Source organism: Schistocerca cancellata, chromosome 8, assembly GCF_023864275.1.
Source record: "Schistocerca cancellata isolate TAMUIC-IGC-003103 chromosome 8, iqSchCanc2.1, whole genome shotgun sequence".
Taxonomy (NCBI): domain Eukaryota; kingdom Metazoa; phylum Arthropoda; class Insecta; order Orthoptera; family Acrididae; genus Schistocerca; species Schistocerca cancellata.
In genome coordinates this window covers 548,004,400-548,025,979 of record NC_064633.1, presented here as the reverse complement: position 1 = coordinate 548,025,979, position 21,580 = coordinate 548,004,400, and the positions used below count along the sequence as shown (strand labels likewise).

Genomic DNA, 21,580 nt, shown 5'->3' with positions numbered 1-21,580 from the left:
CCGGAACAATACAATTCGTGAGGCAGTGCTGATATTTTTTTTTTTTTTTTTGTAATAGCTATTTCTAAACTCACGCAGGTTTGTTTGAGTGCGTCACGGAAGTGCTGAAAAATCTGAATGGGAAAACGCATGAAAACAGATGCCTGCTATCCCACAGAAACCTTGTTACAAAGTTCCAAGAACCAGTATTAAGTGAAGAATCTAAAGATATTCGTCAGGCCCCTATGTATCTTAAAGTCTGTGAAGACAAGATTACAGGGTGCACAGATGCATTTAAGCATTCTTCCGCGCTCCATACGCGATTAGAATATGAAGAAACCAGAAATGTGGTTCAGTGCTCTCTGCCATTCACTTTACATTGGTTTACAGAGTATGTATGTAAACGTAGATATCGTGTGACCCCGTCACTATACAGACAACTTGCAGGTCTTTTGTATGAATGCAGTTCTTGTTATGATACAGCTATCGAATATCTGTAACAGAAATAGGTACCGGTACTCTACCTGCTGGTTCGGGCGAATTAACTTCGCGATTGAACGTCGGACTCGTCATACTGGAAAAGTAGGTATTGCAGTGTGATTCTAAGGATTGTTAATTTAAGTGAAATTCACTTACATTAAAAAAAATTAGTACTTAGTCGTCTGAGGGAAGATCTATACACAATATAAAGCGCGATGGTTGGCAACGTGGCTCATATTAGATAGCACATGAATGATGGTATATCTCTCCCTAAACCAAATTAGCTAGGCTATATGTTAGGTGAAGCATATAAGTTCCAAATGTATATGTTGTTTTGCTGCTTTGTTGCAAATGGTAAAAGTTATGTGATGTAACAAGATCGGCCTATAATTGCGTGTCTGATGGGGGTTTCAGAGATGCTGTAATGAGATCGTTTTTTGTTTCCGAGTTTTAAACCGTCCTTATATGCATATCAGATATTGAGAAGATTTTTCGCTATGTCAGGGTTTTCGTACGGTGGCGTGTGGTATTCGAACGTTTGTGACGACTGATGATTTTTGTGGTGAGTAGGTTTATTGGTAACATTGTAACAAATCATATCCGTAACGTTACAGTTCGTTAACTCATAGTTGATCTACTAGCGTCGTACTTTCCTATCCATAAATCGGTAGAAGTGATAAGACAGCGGAAGGCTTCCACCGGTAGACATTATTTTTGGTCGCAGCCAACATTGCCCACCTGACTGTTGTGTGACGTAGCCATTGTTGACTGCTATGTTACTGTGTTGTACGGTACTGTACTCAGTTTTGTAGGTCCTGTTTCATGTCGTGGTAATGAGTACGTAATTGTTGCGGTTTGGATCATTATTAAAGATTTTATACATAAAACTATTACAGTTTTGATTGCGAGCAACATTTCGGTGAACTTTATTTTCGTGTATGACATCTGCTTTCTCGGAAGCACGAACTACAGATTAAGGGGCGTACTGATGAACTGGGTGGGGCAGCAGAGATTGTTCCACCTGCACGGCTCCTCATCCGGTGACTATAAAACGGAGGTAGGACTTGCTTCCCCCGCACCACATAGTCCTTTCAGGCATCGTCCAGTGCATAGTTAATTATAGTTGGTGATACGGTGAGGAGACATTAAAGAACTTCATATTTATTTTCTAGCACTGACATTTTTATGTAACTTGGGTGCTCTTTGTTTGTGTAGCCCAGTTGGAGCCTTCTGTGGAAATACGGAAGCGTCCGATCCCGCCCGTCTGCTTTGATCCATGACGTCACAAATATGGCGGAAACAAAAACAAACACACACACTTTCCACAAGAAGCCTAATGACACTAACGGGACAAGCGCGGGAAATGGGGTGTTTTGGGTGGGGGGGGGGGGGGGGGAGGCAAACTAAATATAAACAAATTTAGACGCCTTGCGTAGCTACAACTTGTAAGTGAAGACAGCCATGCATGAATACCCACCCACCTCCCCAGGGGTCGTAACCCCTGCAACCCATAGAAGATAAAGATGCTTCAGTAGCTGATTAGTGTTTTTTGTCTTTTTTTTAAGAAAATCTCACGGGATGGAACGAACAGATCAGAAAGATAAATATAATAAACTAAAACAGAAATTGGAGGAAACAGGTAATTAAAATAAGTAATAAGCGTTTTTAAATTTAAAAAAAATCTCACGAGATAGAACGAACAGATCAGAAAAGTAAACAAAATAAGATAAAACAGAACTGGAGACAGCCACACTCAAACCAAACTCCGCGCCGTCATGACGTCACACACGACAACACCCTTACGTCACGGGTCAAAGGCGACACGTGGGATCGGACGCTTCTGTCGACCCCCTTCTGTCGTGCTCTGTTAAAACTTAAGTTGCAGCTTACAAAAAAGCAGCTGTTATGTTTCAGATTCATACTGTCACCAAAGGAAACAAGGCATTTGCCATGATGACAGGAAGAAGCCCTTACCACATCGTTAAAAGTGGCTCACTACATTTACCTGAAGTTGAGAAAGACATAAAGACTTCCCAAACTAGCATATGCACTACAAGCTGTATTCTTAGCTTTAATGACCAATGAGTTAATAATAAAAGGAGCATCTAAGTCATCAATGGAATATTTCGTGCTATAGTATATTGGTTCGAAATGCCAAACATTCTAAGTGAATCAAATCTGGACTTTAAATAAGCATATTTTGACACGAATGTGATAAGAAGGCTGGCATCTGGATAAAAAAAACCACATGGTTATGTTACAGTTACATACAGTGTACTGCTGTGAGAACTGAAGAAATGTCTGACAATGACCCTAGGGAATATATAGCCAGTGTGTAACCTGCTTCTCTTGTTGGAGTTGTTACCTCTCATTAGCAGTGGTTATGTAAGTCCCAGTGTGAGACACTACTTCATGGGAGCATAATAAGAATAGATGAAATGAGCACTTTGTGCTAGGGGCACTAATTCAACAAACTCATGCCCAAATTTTCATTAGATCATAATTTTTTATACTTATTATTCAGTTCCTTTGTAGCTTATGAAAATAATGAATTCTACCGAATGTAGATGGTAAAATTATGTAAAAGGTGGATTGCTGCTCACCATACAGTTGAGATGTTGAGTCACAGGCTGGCTTAAGAGTCTGGTCTCAGCAGCAAGAGACAAGGGTCATGTGTGTGTGTGTGTGTGTGTGTGTGTTCACTCTAATTAAGAAAAAGGCTTTTTGGCTGAAAGCTTACATGCTTAGAGTCTTTGTTGTGCCTGTCTGCGACTCAACATCTCAGCTAGATGGTGAGCAGCAATCTATCCTTTTCATAATATTTTAATAATTTTGTCATTATTCCATCCTGGATTTTCCATGTTTGAAGTATAGATGATTCAGTGATGTCAGATGTTGTTAACATCAAAGTTGTGAAAGAAAACCTTAAAAGAATATTTTTGACACAGATCATGTTAAGAATTACACAGTTGGGTCACCGTGCAATTTTTTGTAGTTTATGTATCATATAGGCACCAAAATACTTGGAAGGAAATTTCTTTTATTTAAAACAGATTTTTCTGAATTTAATACCTTGCACTTTAAATTTTGTAATGAGAAATGCATTAAAAATTATGTGAATGTAGACATCAGGCAGTGCTACAGTGTATTACTGCAGTCTTTTTTATGCATTCACATTCATTGGCTCTACCAATCCACAACTAAATTATCACCTTCAAACCCATCTGTGGCAATATAAGTTCTTTGTGAACACAGGCTCTCCCAACGTGCACTGTTATTGGAAATCTCAGGTTTCCATATGGGTGACAGCTTTAAAATACAATGATGTTTCAGTGAGTGTCTTCTTGCGAAGACATTGAGTGTGACACCCATTAAAACGTCATGGTATATTAAAACTGCCAGCCCGCTGGAAGCCCAAGAGCATTTTACTTGAAGTATCAACTATTGTCTGCAGTTCATTATGATTCATTTCAGTCTTTGCTTTTGGTCCAGAATTGTGAGCCATTTGGAGCACAGTATAAGAGCAGTGCACTCAAAAATCTGCATATTTTCATCATTGCTTATTGTTAGGTTTTGTATCTATATCATTATCGAGCTTGTCGTATTGAGCTAGCTCATAGTTCAAAGTTTAGTCCATTACAGTTATATGTTTTATGTTAGACCAATGTGTCATCTTTACAAGTGTGTTTTCCTGGAAAAGCTTGGACATATATTTATTTTATGGTATATTGGCAACTTATGGTCATAAAACAAGCGTGTTGATTGATGGTTCATGATTCCCAGTCTCAGAACTCACAGTTACATTAGTTTTTTTGAGTTAAGGGAAATATACTATACAATTGACGTAACAGTAATGGCTGCTGTGGCATCACATTTTATTGTGTATATTCAGTTGTTCAGTTGAGGAAGCCTACAAATGTGAAAGCAAAAAAACTTGGTTGTTGTGACAGACTGATCTGTAGCATTGCCTGAGGTCTTGGTTAGATTGAAAGGTAACAGTGTGGTTATGAGTTGGTAAATCGAAAAAATATGAAACTAAAAAGTACGCTTGGGGTGACTGACTGATCTGTAGCGTAGAGCGTTTGAAGAAATTGCCACTGATGTTACGTTATAGGAGTCTCCAGGTTGTTTGCAGCATTCGTCGTGTTTTCTATGTTACTAGTCAGAGGTGAGAATTCATATCAGATACAGATATTCTTCTTTATCCATCTCTTCCCTGTATATAAATGATGGTAAAGAACTATGTTATAGAACTGTAGCTGTACACATAGGAATACCTAAACCTTTTATTTATTTATACCATGTGATCTGATGGTACACAGTGTGTTGCAGATGTTGGAAAATATCATTTAACATTGTTAACATGTATTAACGTAAGCCTATAGTATCCTAATGAATTATATTGCTCAATGTTTTCAATTTAACACAAACAGCAAGATTACTGTCCTAAGTATTCATTTACCGAGTAAAAACAGTGACACAACAAATATGACTTCACGGCTTTGCTAAATTTTATGTTGTCTTCGATGGACTTAATACTAGTGGGAAGATTGTTGAACAGTTGGAGGCCCATGTGGAAAACTCCCTTTTTACACAGTTGAGTGTTTGTACGTATAACATGCAGGTTTGCGTTTTTCCTGGTGTTGTGTTCATGTATTTCATTATTTTTTACGACTCTGGGGTCAGTTGGCACTATGTGTTTTCTGAAGAATTTTAGAGTCTCAAGAATGTAGAGGCAAGGCAGTGTAAAGGGTGTAGAAGTTCCAAAACAACTTTGAATGGCACGTCAAGTGTACATATTGTCTGCACAGAATTCTGTATTGCATGTGCAATATATAGTTTCTTGCACATATTTTGCAACAGAATCATATTAATATCACTGAACTGTAAAATTAATGCATTATGTAATTTTGAAGTAGAAACGGTGCGTGTATCATGTCCAATCATAACATATTCAGGATGCACTTTATTTATGAAATTTTTTTTTCTAGAGACCCTGTTCCTCTTGTTTATCATGGGGTGAAACCCTTGTGTCTGAAAGCTACAGTTGAAATGGTCTAAGAAGATCCCTGACAGCTCACAGCACTCTTGCCAACATTCAGCTGCGAAGTGATACTTGCTGCAGGCAAAAACGGTAGCGTTCTACACAGCTGTGGCAAAATCGCGGCATGTGATTTGTTGAGGTAGGCCTGTGAAGCTGCTGCACCCAGCTCACTGCAGCTGTCAGGGATCATCTTATGCCAACTCGTCTATAATGTATTGTCATCTTTTGTTTATTCTGTAGCTGTTACTGTTTATTACAATATTTGACCTGTATTTTGTTCAGAGGCAAATCAAGTAAGATATGAATTTCGGACTAGATTTAGAGGAAATCTTTGCTGTTTATTTAGCTAATAGTGATGACCATTGTGTGTTTGTAACAGCCTATGCAGCATGCAGTGGCCAGAAATGATGTTAAGACCATTCTCTTGTCAAATAAGGGAAGTGGTGCTGGACAACCTAAAAGAAGCTAGAAACATCAAGAATTTCTTGTTTCACAAGATTTGCTCCGGTGAGTCTGAAAATAAATAAAGATCTGTCTTTTTCTCTGTCATCATGATTTGAATGATGGTCATTATATTTAAGTGAACTTGGTGATGAAACATTTGATCAAAACACTGTTTCTTAAACTATCACTGCCATCAGACCTAAGTTTCTGTCACAACTGAAAGTAATGACAGTATTATGAAAAAGGTAGATAGCTACTTACTACATAGAGATGTTGTTGCATACAGGCACAACAAAAAGACTGTTAAAATGTGAGATTTTGGCCAAAAGGTCTTCTTCTAAGGTAGACAACACATGTATTCATGCAAGCACAACTCACACACATGTGACTACTGTATGTCAGTGGTCAATGTGTGTTTGAGTTGTGAATGTGTTGTCTTCATTAGGAGAAGGCCATTTGTTTGACTGAATGCTCAGATATTTAGCTGTTTTTTGTCATGCCTGTCTGCTACTCAAACATCCCCTCTTTACGGTGAGTAGCAGTCTATCTTTTTCACAATGTTGTCATTACTTTCAGTTGTGGCAGTCACTTATCCTCCTTAATGTATGCAACTTATCACAATGGTTGCAATTGAAATTTATATATTTTCTGTGTGAATACTGATCAGCTAACATATAATTTGCTTTTCTGTATTACATTTTTGTCAAAGCTGAGGAGGCAATTACTTTTTGAGTAGGAGTGGCTAATAGTATTAATAGTGTTAGGATAAACGTAGTCACTTCATAATTTCCCTGTTTATTTATTAAAAGTAGACTTTCTGGCAACGCATAAACTATAAAAGATAACAAAACAGCTTCAGTTGTCTTAAGTCTGGTAGTTGTGGGCTTCCCTTGCACCCACTTTTGATACTAAAGGTTACACAGCTGTTACATGCTGTAATGCAGCAAGGTATTGTATGTTCTGCATTTGTCTTGTATTGTATCTTATCCCATAAGTTTCCTTTCATAATATTTTGTGTGTCTGTGTGTGTGTGTGTGGGGGGGGGGGGTCTTTCCCTTTCTTTTTGCTGTTTCTTAGTGATTTATAATTATTTCACCTGACTCATTAAGAACAGGTTCAAATAAATACTAAGCTTGTTAAATGAATGTTAATTGCATGTGATTCATACTATAACTAAAGAAATAAAGGAAACTTGGTTTGTTTTAAGTGCAGTTGTAGATAAACAGTCCCTATAGATCCATAGGTGCTATGTCTAGAATTACTCACGGTATAGGCGTTGCATTGCTTGTGCATTAATTTCAACTTGAACATTGTGATCCATTTCAATTGATGTTCTGTGGGTCCACTGAAATATTAAGCTAAAGCCACTCTCTTTTTTATTTAGCATAATGTTCCAGTTGTGTAACATTGTGTTGTGGATGACAATGGTGAGTATTTACTAGAGCACAGTGATATGTTTGTGGATGAAATGCAGGAAGACAGTGAAGACTGCTTCTCTCAAAAACATACTAAAAAGGCCATTATGATGGTCCAGTTCAACAGGTTGATCATCCTCATGCCAACACATAGCCTACTCCTTCTGAATAGCACCAAGGAGTCTGCCAAGCTTAATGTCTGGCATAAGGACCACCTTTGAACTCCATCGTTTGTCGTCCTTTTCCCACAGCAATACTGGCAGTGAAAATGTTTCTGTGCCAGGATTCAAACTGAGAAGGAAAGGAGAGAGACACTACTGTAGAAGCAGAAGGATGAAGGATTGGGAATAGGAGATAGATAGCAGGAGAGATAGTTGTAGAGACTAGAGGAGACTGAGCCAATGGGGTGTGTGGAATGAGATATATGGTGCAATGAAAGGTGTGGATAACAGATAGGATTAAAGTATGTTGTGTTAATAAGAGAGAGAGCCCTGCAAAATTCAGAGAACAAACAATAGTCAGGATTTGAAACTTGATTACACCTGCAGTGTTGAATCCTCCATTCAGCCATTAAAAAAAGCAAAACCCATTTACTATGCTCAAGAATAAAACACTCCAAGTTTAAAGCAAAAACTCTTTGGAACATGCTTGAAAAAGGAACAAACAAAACTAGTCATCGAAATGAAAATGAGCCCCCGAAAATAGTTCTGGGCTCTGGAAGAAATGGTGATGCTTTCAAGTTTTGGCCACTAGATTCAGTGATTATGTGCTTACTGTCATTGCAAACACTTCATAGAGTAATAAACAACTAACAAGGGAACCTCCCCATCGCACCCCCCTCATATTTAGTTATAAGTTGGCACAGTGGATAGGCCTTGAAAAACTGAACACAGATCAATCGAGAAAACAGGAAGAAGTTGTGTGGAACTATGAAAAAAATAAGCAAAATATACAAACTGAGTAGTCCATGCGCATGATAAGCAACTTCATGGACAGCGTCGGCCCAGGAGCACCGTGGTCCCGTGGTTAGCGTGAGCAGCTGTGGAACGAGAGGTCCTAGGTTCAAGTCATCCCTCAAGTCAAAAATTTACTTTTTTTTTTTTTCCCCCCCCCGCAAAGTTATGATCTGTCCGTTCGTTCATTGACGTCTCTGTTCACTGTAATAAGTTTAGTGCCTGTGTTTTGTGACAGCACCGCAAAACTGTGTGATTAGTAGACGAAAGGACGTGCCTCTCCAATGGGAACCGATAACATTTGATAGCAAGGTCATACGTCAACCGATTCCTCCACAGGAAAACACGTCTGATATATTCTATACGACACTGGTGACGGCATGTGAGTCACATAATTATCTGAAAATAAAAAATTAAAATTTTCACTCGAGGGAAGATTTGAACCAAGGACCTTCCGTTCTGCGCCTGCTCACACTAACCACAAGACCATGGCGCACCTGAACTCAGGTTGTCCTTGATGTTGCCCATCTTGCACATGGACTACTCAGTTTGTATATTTTGCTTATTTTTTTTTTTCTTATAGTTCCACACAACTTCTTCCTGTTTTCTCGATTGATCTGTGTTCAGTTTTTCAAGGCCTATCCACTGTGCCAACTTATAACTAAATCTGAGGGGGGGGGGGGGGGTGCGATGGGGAGGTTCCCTTGTAAGTACAGATGTGTTTAGATTTATTTGTGCTGACACTGCTTGCAATACAAACAAACATTAGTTTCAAAAAAAAAAAAATACAACCCCAAAGTAGAATTCATCAGCTTACTGCATAGAGTAATAAACAACCAAATACAGATGTGTTTAGATTTAATAGAGCAGACACTGCATACAATATGTACATTACTCTCAAAAAATGCAACCTTTACATAAATAGAATTCATCAGCTCATTAAAAATTAGTGATTTTTCTCTCTAAAATGGTGTTTCTAATAGAGCACTAAGATCTTGTGCTGACTTGATAGGATTACCCTGAAGGTATCTTTGTAATTAATCAATGACTTGTGAGATATTTGCTGCTAGACTTAATGAAAATATGCTGTAGTAATACCCATCTTAAGCTGGCCGGTGTGGCCAAGCGGTTCTAGGCTCTTCAGTCTGGAACCGCGCGACAGCTACGGTTGCAGGTTTGAATCCTGCTTTGGGCATGGATGTGTGTGGTGTCCTTAGGTTAGTTAGGTTTAAGTGGTTCTAAGTTCTAGGGGACTGATGACCTCAGATGTTAAGTCCCATAATGCTCTGAGCTATATCACTCCTTCTAGTCTTCTTAGCAGTATTTGAGGAAGCAGTCTATCATAGAATAATGACTTAATTATGGACCAGAACTTGTTAACTGCCTTTAATTTGTTTTTCATAAAGAATTCTCCACACACAGCAAATACAACACTAAACAAACAAAGTGCAAGCAGACCTAAACAAACAGAAAGGAAAAAAAAAAAAAAAACACATGCAGCCACTCAAGCAAGCACACCTCACGTGCACATGACTGCAATCTTCTGGCTGCTCCGACCAAAATGCAACTGGAAGCAGCAATCACGAGTGGGGCAGGGAAGAGGGTGGGATAGCAGGGTATGATGGGGGGTGGGGGGAGTAATCATTACTGCTGTACAGAGTGTGATGGGACTAAGTGGTGGCAGGTGCAGCACTGGGAGGCTGTGGGAGGGGTGGGGGTGGGGGTGGGGAATGAGGAGCAGAGAAGGGGAAAAGTCCAGAAGATGTGCTGACTTAGAGCGGCATACAGTCAAAGCGAGCAGACTGCATTGGGAGGAAGTGATAGGACAGAGGGGGTGGAAACTTGGGTGGAAGGTGTGGGGATGGTGGCTTACTGTAGGTTGAACCGGGATGATTTCGTGAGTGGAAGTATGATGTAAGGATAGCACCTCATCTCTGCAGTTCAGAGAAGCTCATGGTGGGAGGGATCCAGATGGCCCAGGTTATGAAGCAGTCATTGAAATGAAGCACGTTATGTTCAACTCCATGTTGTGCTACAGGGTGATCCACTTTGTTCTTGGCCACCGTTTGGCAGTGGCCATTCATCCTTGTGGACAACTGTTTGCTGGTTATACCAATATAAAAAGTTGTGCAGTGACTTCAGCACAGCTGGTCTGTGACATGGCTTCATTCACAAGTGACCCGGCCTCTGCTGGGATAGGATAAGCCTGTGACAGGACTGGAATAGTAAGTGTTGGGTGGGTAGATTTGTCAGGTCTTCCACCAGGGTCTTTCACAGAGATATGACCCCTGTGGCAAGTGGTTGGGATTGGGAATGACATAGGGATGGACTAGGAGGTTGTGGCAGTTTGTCGGGTTACAGAAAACCACTTTAAGGGCTGTTTGAAGGATCTTGGGTAGGATGAACCTCATTTCAGGGCTGGTCATAGATCTATTGGATGAAAGATAATCTATCATCATGCTCCTTCCCAACCCTCTTAAAGTGGTGTTCTGTCACCACCCGTCCTCCACAACATCCTAGTTCATCCCTAGATCACCCAATCCCAACCCATTGCCACAGGAGTGATTGCCCTATGGGAGACCCAGGTGCAAGACCTGCCCAATCCACCCACATAGCACTTGCTATTACAATCCTGTCACAGGCTTATTGTACCCCGTCAGAGGTTGGACCACCTGTGCTAAGAGCTGCTTAAATCATTTCACAGCTTTTTATATTGGTATGACTACCAACCAACTGTCCACAAGGATGAATGGCCACTGCCAAACTGTGGCCGACAACAAGATGAATCACCATGTGGCACAATGTACAGCTGAACTTTGTGTACCTCTATCGGTTCTCCCATCTATTCCAGTTTCGTTTTGTTTGTGGAAAGAAAGATTGTCGGTATACCTCTGTGTGGGCTCTAATCTCTCTGATTTTATCTTCACAGTCTTTTCGTGAGATATACGTAGGAGGGAGCAATATACTGCTTGACTCCTCGGTGAAGGTATGTCCTCGAAAACTTGAACAAAAGCCCGTATCGAGCTACTAAGTGTCTCTCCTGCAAAGTCTTCCACTGGAGTTTATTTATCATCTCCATAATGCTTTCGCAATTACTAAATGATCCTGTAACGAAGTGCGCTGCTCTCCATTGGATCTTCTCTGTCTCTTCTATCAACCCCATCTGGTACGGATCCCACACTGCTGAGCAATATTCAAGCAGTTGGCGAATAAGTGTGCTGTAACCTACTTCCTTTGTTTTCGAATTGCATTTCCTTAGGATTCTTCCAATGAATCTCAGTCTAGCATCTGCTTTACCGACGATCAACTTTATATGATCATTCCATTTTAAATCACTCCTAATGCCTACTCCCAGATAATTTATGGAATTAACTGCTTCCAGTTGCTGACCTGCTATAGTGTAACTAAACGATAAAGGATCTTTCTTTCTATGTATTCACAGCACATTACTCTTGTCTACATTGAGATTCAATTGCCATTCCCTGCACCATACGTCAATTCGTTGCAGATCCTCCTGCATTTCAGTACAACTTTCCATTGTTACAACCTCTCGATATACTACAGCATCATCCGCAAAAAGCCTCAGTGAACTTCAGATGTTATCCACAAGGTCATTTATGTATATTGTGAATAGCAACGGTCCTACGACACTCCCCTGCGGCACACGCAAAATCACTCTTACTTCGGAAGACTTCTCTCCATTGTGAATGATATGCTGCGTTCTGTTATCTAGGAACTCTTCAATCCAATCACACAGTTGGTCTGATAGTCCATACGCTCTTACTTTGTTCATTAAACGACTGTGGGGAACTGTATCAAACGCCCTGCGGAAGTCAAGAAACACGGCATCTACCTGGGAACCCGTGTCTATGGCCCTCTGAGTCTCGTGAACGAATAGCGTGAGCTGGGTTTCACACGATCGTCTTTTTTGAAACCCATGCTGATTCCTACAGAGTAAATTTCTAGTCTCCAGAAAAGTCATTATACTCAAACATAATGTGTATTCCAAAATTCTACAACTCCGCCACACACCGTCAGGTGGCTTGCGGAGTATGGATGTAGATGTAGATGTAGAAGAACGTAACATGCTTTATTTCAGTTGTTGCTTCACAACCCAGGCCATCTGGGTCCTCTCCTCCACCACGAGCCTTTCTGAACTTAATAGATTATACAGCACATTCTCTACTCCTGAAATCACCCTGGCATCATCTTATGGTAACCTACTGCCTCTACACTCTCCACCCAATAGTTTCCACTGCTCTGTCCTATTGCCACCTCTAAATTCACATTCCCTCACCCTCGTTGTGCACTGCTGCCTGCCAGTGCAGCCACCTGTCTTTCCCTTACTCTGCTCCTTTCCTTTTCTGGTCCCTGTCCCCCCCTCCCCTTCCCCCTGTACCTGGCAGCCTTGTTCTGCCGCTATCTAGCCCTGCCCACTCTGTCCAGCAGTGCTTATTTCTGTGCCTCACCTGTACCCTGCTGTACCTCCCCCTTCCGCACCCTAATCCTGATAGCTGCTTCCAGTCAACCCGACACAACTGCATTCTGGCCAGAGCAGCTGGAAGGTTGCAGTCACGTGTGTCTGAGGTGTGCCTGCTTGTGTGTCTGTGTCTGTATTTAACTTCCTGAAGAAGGTTTTGGCCAAAAGCTCAAGGTGTGACAGTTGTTTTGTTCTGACTGTCTGCAGCTCAACATGTCATCTTTACAGTGAGTAGCAGTCTGTCCTTTTCATATATTGTTATAAATATACTTAGAAAACTAGTGTTTTGTCATAAATGGCAACTGTCTCACCTGGTTGGTATCTTAGCTCCGTAACAGACAGCAGAAGATCTCATTAACAGACTGGATTGAGGAACATAATGTGTGGAGTGCCAGAGGAGTCATTATAGGCCCATTCTTGTTTCTCACCTACATAAATGACCTTACAGTGACTTTAAAGGGCAATTAAAAAATGTAATGTTTCTGATGACACAAACATACTAATCAAGAGTATAAATTCAGCCATAGCAGACACAGCTCAAATAATAACTGAACAGGTCTACAAGGTCTACAATTGGTTTACACCAAACAGTTTAATTTTTTGTTTCACAAAGACTCATATTATTCTATTCCAAACAACCAAACGACCATCTTTAGATGTTAATAGTCATACACTGAATGACGTACACTGTGTTTCTCAGGGTTCTCCTCGATAACAAGATAAAAATGGAGTAAACATGTAGATATGTTAATGAAAAAGCTCAGTCTATCACCCGTCTCTGTGGACCAGGTTGCTAATGCACACTTGTGTGGTGGCACTTGATCTGGGGGTAAGCTGGTTCAAATCCTGGTGGTGGAAAAAAAAAATTCAGTGCCAGTATTTGCTCGCCATATTTTGTGCCAACATCCTGGTTTAAATATCAGGCCTCTCCACACTCTCTCATGAAATGAGGGTATGTGACTCTGTTGATGGTGATCCGTCCATCCGATGAGGACGTTAAGTTTGGTAGCCCCTATGGAGCTATTCGTGAGGAGTAGGCTATGTGCCGGCACCTGGTTTCGCCCTGTCCCTTCTCTCATCATCATCATCAGCCAACACAAACAGTATACTACACCCACAAACACACAAAATACATACATGTAGTATTACAAATAGTGTGTAATGGAGCATGTTGTAAATAATGAAACAAAACAAAAAAACTCAGTTTAGTGTATTATTCCCTTAGAAACATCTCTCATTTAGTTGACCTGAAAAAAAGGGCTTATTTTGCATATTTTCACACCATGTTTTACGGGATTATCTTATGAGCTAATGTACCTAAAGTAAATAAAGTGTTCGTACAGCAGAAGTGAGCAGTAAGAAAAACATTATACAAAGCAGATAACTGTAAATCCTGCAGAAGCTTTTTTAAGAATCTTGGAATTATTATGCTTCCTTTCCATACATTTACTTTCAATAATTTTTGTTGCTTATAATAAAGACCATTTTCAACTGAACTGTGATATATACACTCACAATACAAGGCACAAAAATAATTTTCATGTAGACTTTGGTGTCCTTTTCCAGGGTTCAAAAGGGTGTATGTACCAGGAGATTATAATTAAAGTGCAACTACTCATGGAGGTCCAGTGTGGACTGTAATTATCATATGGCAACATAACTTGGTAAATTTTGTAATGTGTTAATGCAAAACTGATTTACAGTGGAAAAAAATTAGTTCCAATTTTGGCCACCAGGTGCCAATATGATGCTGTGAATGCAAGAAAGACTTATAGAAATGTTTCCATATGTGATGGATTAGGTATGTAGGCAGGAAAGGTCAAACAAGTGAGAAGGGAATAATGTTGATTTTATTATTAGCCACTGCTTACACAATTTGTTCAGTATGAAAACTGGAGCCATCGAAGAGATGCTAGGACGCCTTCCTCTTCTAGGTGCCCCACCAAGCTTACCCACGTTTTCGAATTTCATTATCACCTTTAAACCCCATAATGACATGGGGCCCCTCCTCAGATGTTTCAGTCGGCAGTATTTTCTCAATGCAGCACTGTAATTGCCGCTGTTCACAAATAACAGTTTCACTAACAGTGCACAATCTCTCTTTTTGATAGCCATACTGTTCACTCACGTTGTTGCTTGGAAAATGACAGCGCGGATGTCGTACCATCATACAAACAGTGTACAGTGTCAGATTTGCACTTGGTGCCCAAAATGGGAACTAATTTTTTTGCAGGGCAAATCAGTTCCACATTAACGCATTAGCATATCTACCAAGTTTTGCTGCCATACGATTATTGCAGCCCACACTGGACCTCCATTAGTTGCTGCACTTTAGTCATAGTCATCTGGTGCTTTGGTAATAAGATATTCAGCAATGTCCCATCTGAGTTAAGCAAGAAGTTGGTTATCCCTACCAGTTCAAAAGAAAGTTAAAAACACACTTCTTAGCCACTCTTTCTAAAAATTACCTGAATATCTAGATTCAGTGATTGAAAACCTCTGATAGCTTGATGGCACATTGCAGTGTGTATTGTAAAGGTGTATGTTAAGTAATAATGTTTAAGTGATAATGTATGAGATATATAGCTGAGTTGGTGCAAGTTGGCCCCTGACAGTTGGGCTGGGCACAGCAGCTTTTCAAGCCAACCTCAGCCAGTCACATAACACAATTTTGTAAATGTCTCTATGGCATTGCCTCATTGTTGTCACAGCTCTGTAGATAGCTACTGTTTTCACCTCCAGCCATTAGTGCTTCATAGATGAAAGTTGACTATAGCCCTAAGAGCTGTCAGGAATCTTCTAACACTGTCTGTACTAGAGGACTCAGTATTTAAAGATGTAAATATATTTTCCTTGAAAAATACACTTGTAATTAAGTAAATATTAAGCTTCTAATAGTAGACGAACAGCAGCTATATAGTGATGCTGAGGAGGTAGCAGCTTGTTTCAAAGAAGCAGCTGTCTTATTATTTTACTCGTTAAATTTCGATTGCACAGGTATGAATGGTACTAAGCAGTATAGTGATAATTACTGTTAATACACTGTACAGATTATGTTTCTGTGATGTCTTTGTCTTATGTTAATGTTTGTCTTGAATCACTTCACATCCCTGAAGATGCTCCTTCTTGGTGGAATCTGGGGAACACGATGAATGGTGAATGAAAGAGTTTCCATCTGCACTGTCGAGTGAAGCTGGTATCTGAGAGGAGACTGCAAATAGCACAAGTTGTGTAGTAACCAATAAAGTCAGTCACATTATATTTTACCATGTGCTCTACATCTGGGTTCTGGATTCATCTTTTGGTAACAGAATTATGCTGATTATTTCTGAGTGTAGATAGTCTGCTCTTGGTTTTATCTATATACCTGTAGAATTTCGTTTCATGGAGGCCCTGCATTTGATGGAATAGGAAAGTGACAGGTGTCAAGTGACAGGTCTGAAAAAATGTATGGTGACAGTTGCATGACACATGTCCTGCTCATGAGTCTACCAAGGTCCATTCATTTCATATGACATCCAAATGAAACAGACATGTTATAACACTATCCTTTACACAACACTTCTCTACAGGTTGTGTGAGCTGTTATTCTACAAAAAAAAGTTAGATTGTTATCATTTTGCTAATGGTTAATCAGGCAATCAGAATCAAAGATAATTAATTCTCTCCAAAACATACTGTACTTAGTGTGCGAAACAATTGTTTTTGTTAGATCACACAAATCTGTAATTACACATTGCAGTGAGGTAAACTTATGGCCACCAGTCTCATATCAGACTTACTTTTTAATGAATAAAGAAATTGCGCAATTGAACCCAAAATTTCAGTGACTGATTAAGTGTATGCACACCTAGATACTGGATCATGTCATTTACAATTCTAAACAAAGCATTACACTGCTTGGAGGTGATGATGCAAAGATCTTTATTGATATCATGAGATATTATGAAGTTTCAGTCTCAGTGCTTACAAGGCTGACACATGGCTTTTCTTCTTATAAACAGTTGCCATGGAGCACTGTTTATGTATTCCACATCTTTAATTTTATGGAGTTTCCATGGAGCCTCCATATACGATCAGAGATGTTTTCACTATGGTGGCTGACTACTGACTGGTGCTTTGTCCTCATTTGGTGTACTCTCTGCACGCCTTCCACATTTCACATTGCTCATTTTTGTCTCTCTAACTCAGTGGTACTTCCCTCCAGTTTTTCTGTCCTATCTTTACAATTCTATCGACCTTATACATAGATCAACCCATACAGTATTTTCACAGATTGCTTTGCATGTATAGAAATGGTTTGTAATGTGGAACAAAAGTAATGAAATATACACAGATATAAGTAAAATATTATCTACTAGTGATTTAAAATTATGGATGACATAAAGTGTTGGTGTTACAAAGTAACTAATATCTTTTTCTGTTTTTAACAGTTTCATCAATGAAAGGTGCTTATGCAAAATTATTTTAGGATGATTATCGGGCATATTGCATAATGTATTATAGGAACATAGGAAACCATTTTTACAATTTTATAATTTTGGTATTCAGGTGGGTGATACTTATTTTCTAGTTCATGCTGTTCCAGAGCCATCTGTAGTTCTAGTGCTTTCCCTTTGGGCGAGATGGCCTCTTGGTTTGCTTCTGGGTAGGCACAGATGGTATAGGCTACGTGCTAGGTAGTATGCTCGTTTTGCATGAACCATCCACTTGGCCACACTTGTCTGTGCGTCTTCGATCAGTGCAGAACAGACATTTAAGCTATGGCCTGGCTGCCTGATTCCCTGTGTGTCAGCCGTTTGCCCACCCCTGCTTACCTGTTCCTGCAGGTGCCTTGCAGCCCACCAACAGGCATATGAGCTGGAACAGCCTGCTCTGGTTGTTATAATATGTTCTTGACAAGCAAAATAATTATCAATGCACTGCTGGAGTGAATGCTTATTTTATTTAGAATGAACATAGGCAGAGCCCTTTACTGCTATGGACATTGACAGGAACACAGTTCTATGGAGGGGTCTCTCAGACTGCATTTTTATTTTTTGTGTACAAAACCAGTGTTTTGCTGAATATTTTTTTCCTTGACTTCCTGTCATTCATTACACTTCTGAGAAGTAGACTTTGTGGAAATTTGGATGTTTTTAAAGAGTGCGGGATTTAAAATGTTTAGACACAGCAGAATTTGCGATATATTTTTAATTTGTGTGTTATGAAAATAACAGTAGATAGTTAGCTCTACTCACTCACATATTATCATCAAGAGATAATATTACAGATTCACAACATACTAGTTGGAAAAACGCACTTCGTTTATGAGAAGTTTTATGCAAAGTCAGCTTTGAGTTTAGTGCTTCTTGTTTCAATGCAGAGTGACTATTGCACTCCATAATTCAAGAAAGAGAGAAACGTTGCCATATTTTATTTTCAAAATAACAAGTACAAACTAATCATGTAGTCTTATGAGGCCCTGAGTCATATTTCAGTCATTTTCAACATGCAAGCAATTCACACAGACCTTCCTAGACCACTCCAGACAAATTGGAATGCCACACTGTTGACGTGGAAATCTTACGTTTCTCTTCAGACAAGGAGGGCAAAAGGCACATGTTTTTCCTTTTTTGAACTGTTCTTTCAGTATCTGAGGCTTATCTTGTATGTGAAGTATTCCTCTGATGTTGTCACTCAGTTCTCGTGTCAAGCATCCAATAAAAAGCCTATGCTTCATATGAGGCTCAGAAAGATCTCTTGCTAGAATCTTCATGGAGATCAATCTCTTCTTTATTTCGGCCTTTGTTGGATAATCTTGGTGTACACATAAGAATTCACACAACAAGCAACATCCACTAATGTGAAGAAAATGGCCTAAGGCCACTTCTCATGCAGTGATTTGATGAATAAGCAGCAAAACTCTGGTCGAGACAGTCCACACCACCTTTTGTCATGTTATAAAACAGGATGAGCTCAGGTTTTCCTGATTCAGAATCATTGTTTACTTCATGGTTCATAGAAAAGATCAGGATTGCAGCTTTGGACTTCTTGGGCACAAAGGAAACCCATGTCATGTCTTCCATAAAACCATGAAAGTTCTCTTCATATCTTGTTTCTTATTAGGTAGAAACTGCTGTCGTATCTCCTTTTTATTTATTTTCACTGTACCAATATATTTGAGGCCTGTTTCGAAAGTTCATTGACTACTTCTACTGGTGAGTACCAGTTCCCCTGTAATATTTCTCCATGTGTTTTCAATAGGTTTCATCAATCGAACAACAGCCTATGTGGGCATATTATGACCTTCCTCACAGTGTGAAAGTGTGTGATCATCACTGCCTTTGCCAGAATAAATGTACGCATTATACAAGTAATTTGTATGAGCATCAATCAAGCACTGAATTTTCAAGATGTATTTTGCCAGTTTGTTTGGCATAAATATTCAATATCCACACCGTCCACAAAGAGGTACAAGCATTTCATCAACACACACTGTTGCACCTACAGAACAGCAAAGTTGACTGTTTTTGGTGAAACACAGAAAGATTTATGAAATTGCTGCTGACTTTCCTACTTCCTTTCACTCTTCCCATCCATCTGGGTTGTCAAATAGTAATACAGACAGTAAAAACAGTAATATTTCTTTATTAGCAGTGCATCCTAAAACACCTCTGCCTGTTCCGTCAGTTGCAAACAAACTGTAAACCGATTCATTCCCTGATTTGAAAATAGCTGAATACTCTAATAGATCAATTAGTGCTTTCAGTTCAGTGACATTAACATCTTGTAGATAGGACAAGTGATCATTTGTGTACTGTACTCTAAACTTAGATATTCTCAGATTTGTCCATATAATGATTTGATCTCGAATATCTTGGGTAAAGAACAATTTCCATACCTCCAAAACAGCAGGGTTTTGTCTGAGACTTTTCGCCGTCTGTTGCAGTCCAGGAAGCTGCTAGACGATGTTGTATTGCCTTGTTCTTACGTTAGGTGGCAGCGATGCTGTTTTCTCCAGCTAAAACATCTTCTCTTACCAAAGAAGTAACTTTCTCCATCGTCATTTGCTGTCACATCTTTGTCACTTTGTGTTCTGCTCTGAATTAGTGTTGTGATCACTAAATATTTTGAAATCAGGATCATTATCACTGTTGCTTAAGTCTTCACCTGAGAACTCACTGGGATGTTCTTGAACATCCATATCTGTCTTACATGCATGTTGCATAGAAGGTCCAGCGGTCCCCGCCATAGAGAAAAAGTAGCATTCAACAGAACGATGACACGCAAACACTATGGTACCTCTGTGAACCCTCTCAAGGCCCATAAATATGACACAAAGAGTAGAAATAATGCGAAAGTTCTGGCACATGTAGCTTGCAGTCCCGTAGGAAGGTACACAGAAGAGTCCGTTTCGCCTTGCAGGTGTGTGTGAAATATCACGAGACAAAAAAATCGTAGTGGTCTAAGAGACAGTCCATAGCAGTTAACAGTTAGGAGAGATATTATTTTTCACAGTACTAGGAGATTTTTGGTTTTAGAATATTAATGACTTTGCAAAAGTTATTACTGGAAAGGCCAACTTTCAAACTGATTTTTTCAAATATCCGGCAGCAACTAAATTGTTTACTAAGGATACATTAAGAAGTTGCAAAAAAAATTTCTTGGGTTTTATGGTGCATTAATTTGCAGAATGTGTCTGGTGAATATGGGAAGAGTTCATGCCTTCCAAAATGTTATGGACATGTTGCAAATTCACAAGGCAAGAAAACTGAGAGAAGTGTATTGCATTGACATGCTGTGAAAGAAAAGCTTTATATGCATAAAACTGAAAATATGTTTCTAATACAGTTACTGCTTTCTAGCTAAGAAGTGGGACAGTTAAATCATAAATTCATAAAACAGTAATGCAAAAAGTAACTCTGTAGGAACTTGTAAAGATCGGGAAGACATGAAAACATTCAAGTAAGAGGCTGCTTTATGTTCACCTTACACTCCCTACATGGATCCATGCCCCAAAACTATTCTACAGATTATGTTATTTGAACTTTTGAATTCATTACATGTATATGATTGACATTTATGAAAATTTTGTGTTGTACAAGCGTTGAGTGGCTTTCTGTTTCATAAAATGTTTGTTGTTTTTCAGAGTCTCCAAACAGAAATTTGCAGATCATCAGTAGCATATGACATTTCCCATATCTTATTTGGTTGGAAAAGGTTTTGCTGCATCATCACATTAATCAGACTAGTCTGCAATGATTTGTAACACAGTAATAGATTGTAAGTGTGATACAGAATATTTATTTTAAAGCATATATCTGTTGAGAGCAGGGCCATTTGTACCATCTTTTCATACATTGATATTTCACAAGTATTTATTAACTTTGTTTTGCCATTAGTGTGTAGCATTTACCAAAGCTTTCACTGTAGGAGATTATTTTGTAGCTAGCTTTTAGATTAATTAAGCTTATTGATCAATTTTATATGATTGTTAGAAATGTATGTAGAATTAGGGCAATTGTTACGAGATGCTTTATTAAAATATAATTAAGTTATCCTTGTCTGTCCTTGTTTGTATAATATATTTAAAACCCTATTTTAGTCAAGCATAAAGAAATGTTTCAAAAATGGAATCTGAACTCATATTGATTACAAACAATTCCACAAGTGAATATTTTGTATTACAGGAGTAGGTTCAGATCTCTTTTTGACCATCCAGATTTAGGTTTTCCATCCTTTCAATTAATTGTTTAAGATGACTGCCAGGACTGCTCCTTTGAAAATTTCCTACTCCAGCCTT

The 21,580-nt window shown here is 39.2% G+C and overlaps 1 long non-coding RNA gene across 1 annotated transcript; it reads left to right on the top strand.

Annotated features, from left to right (window-relative positions):
* Positions 1–753: 753 nt before the first annotated feature.
* On the top strand, positions 754–21,289 carry LOC126095210 (uncharacterized). Its single transcript, XR_007521928.1, has 3 exons — positions 754–1,021; positions 5,883–6,010; positions 20,927–21,289. It is a non-coding gene; the product is annotated as an uncharacterized LOC126095210 (long non-coding RNA).
* Positions 21,290–21,580: the final 291 nt, after the last annotated feature.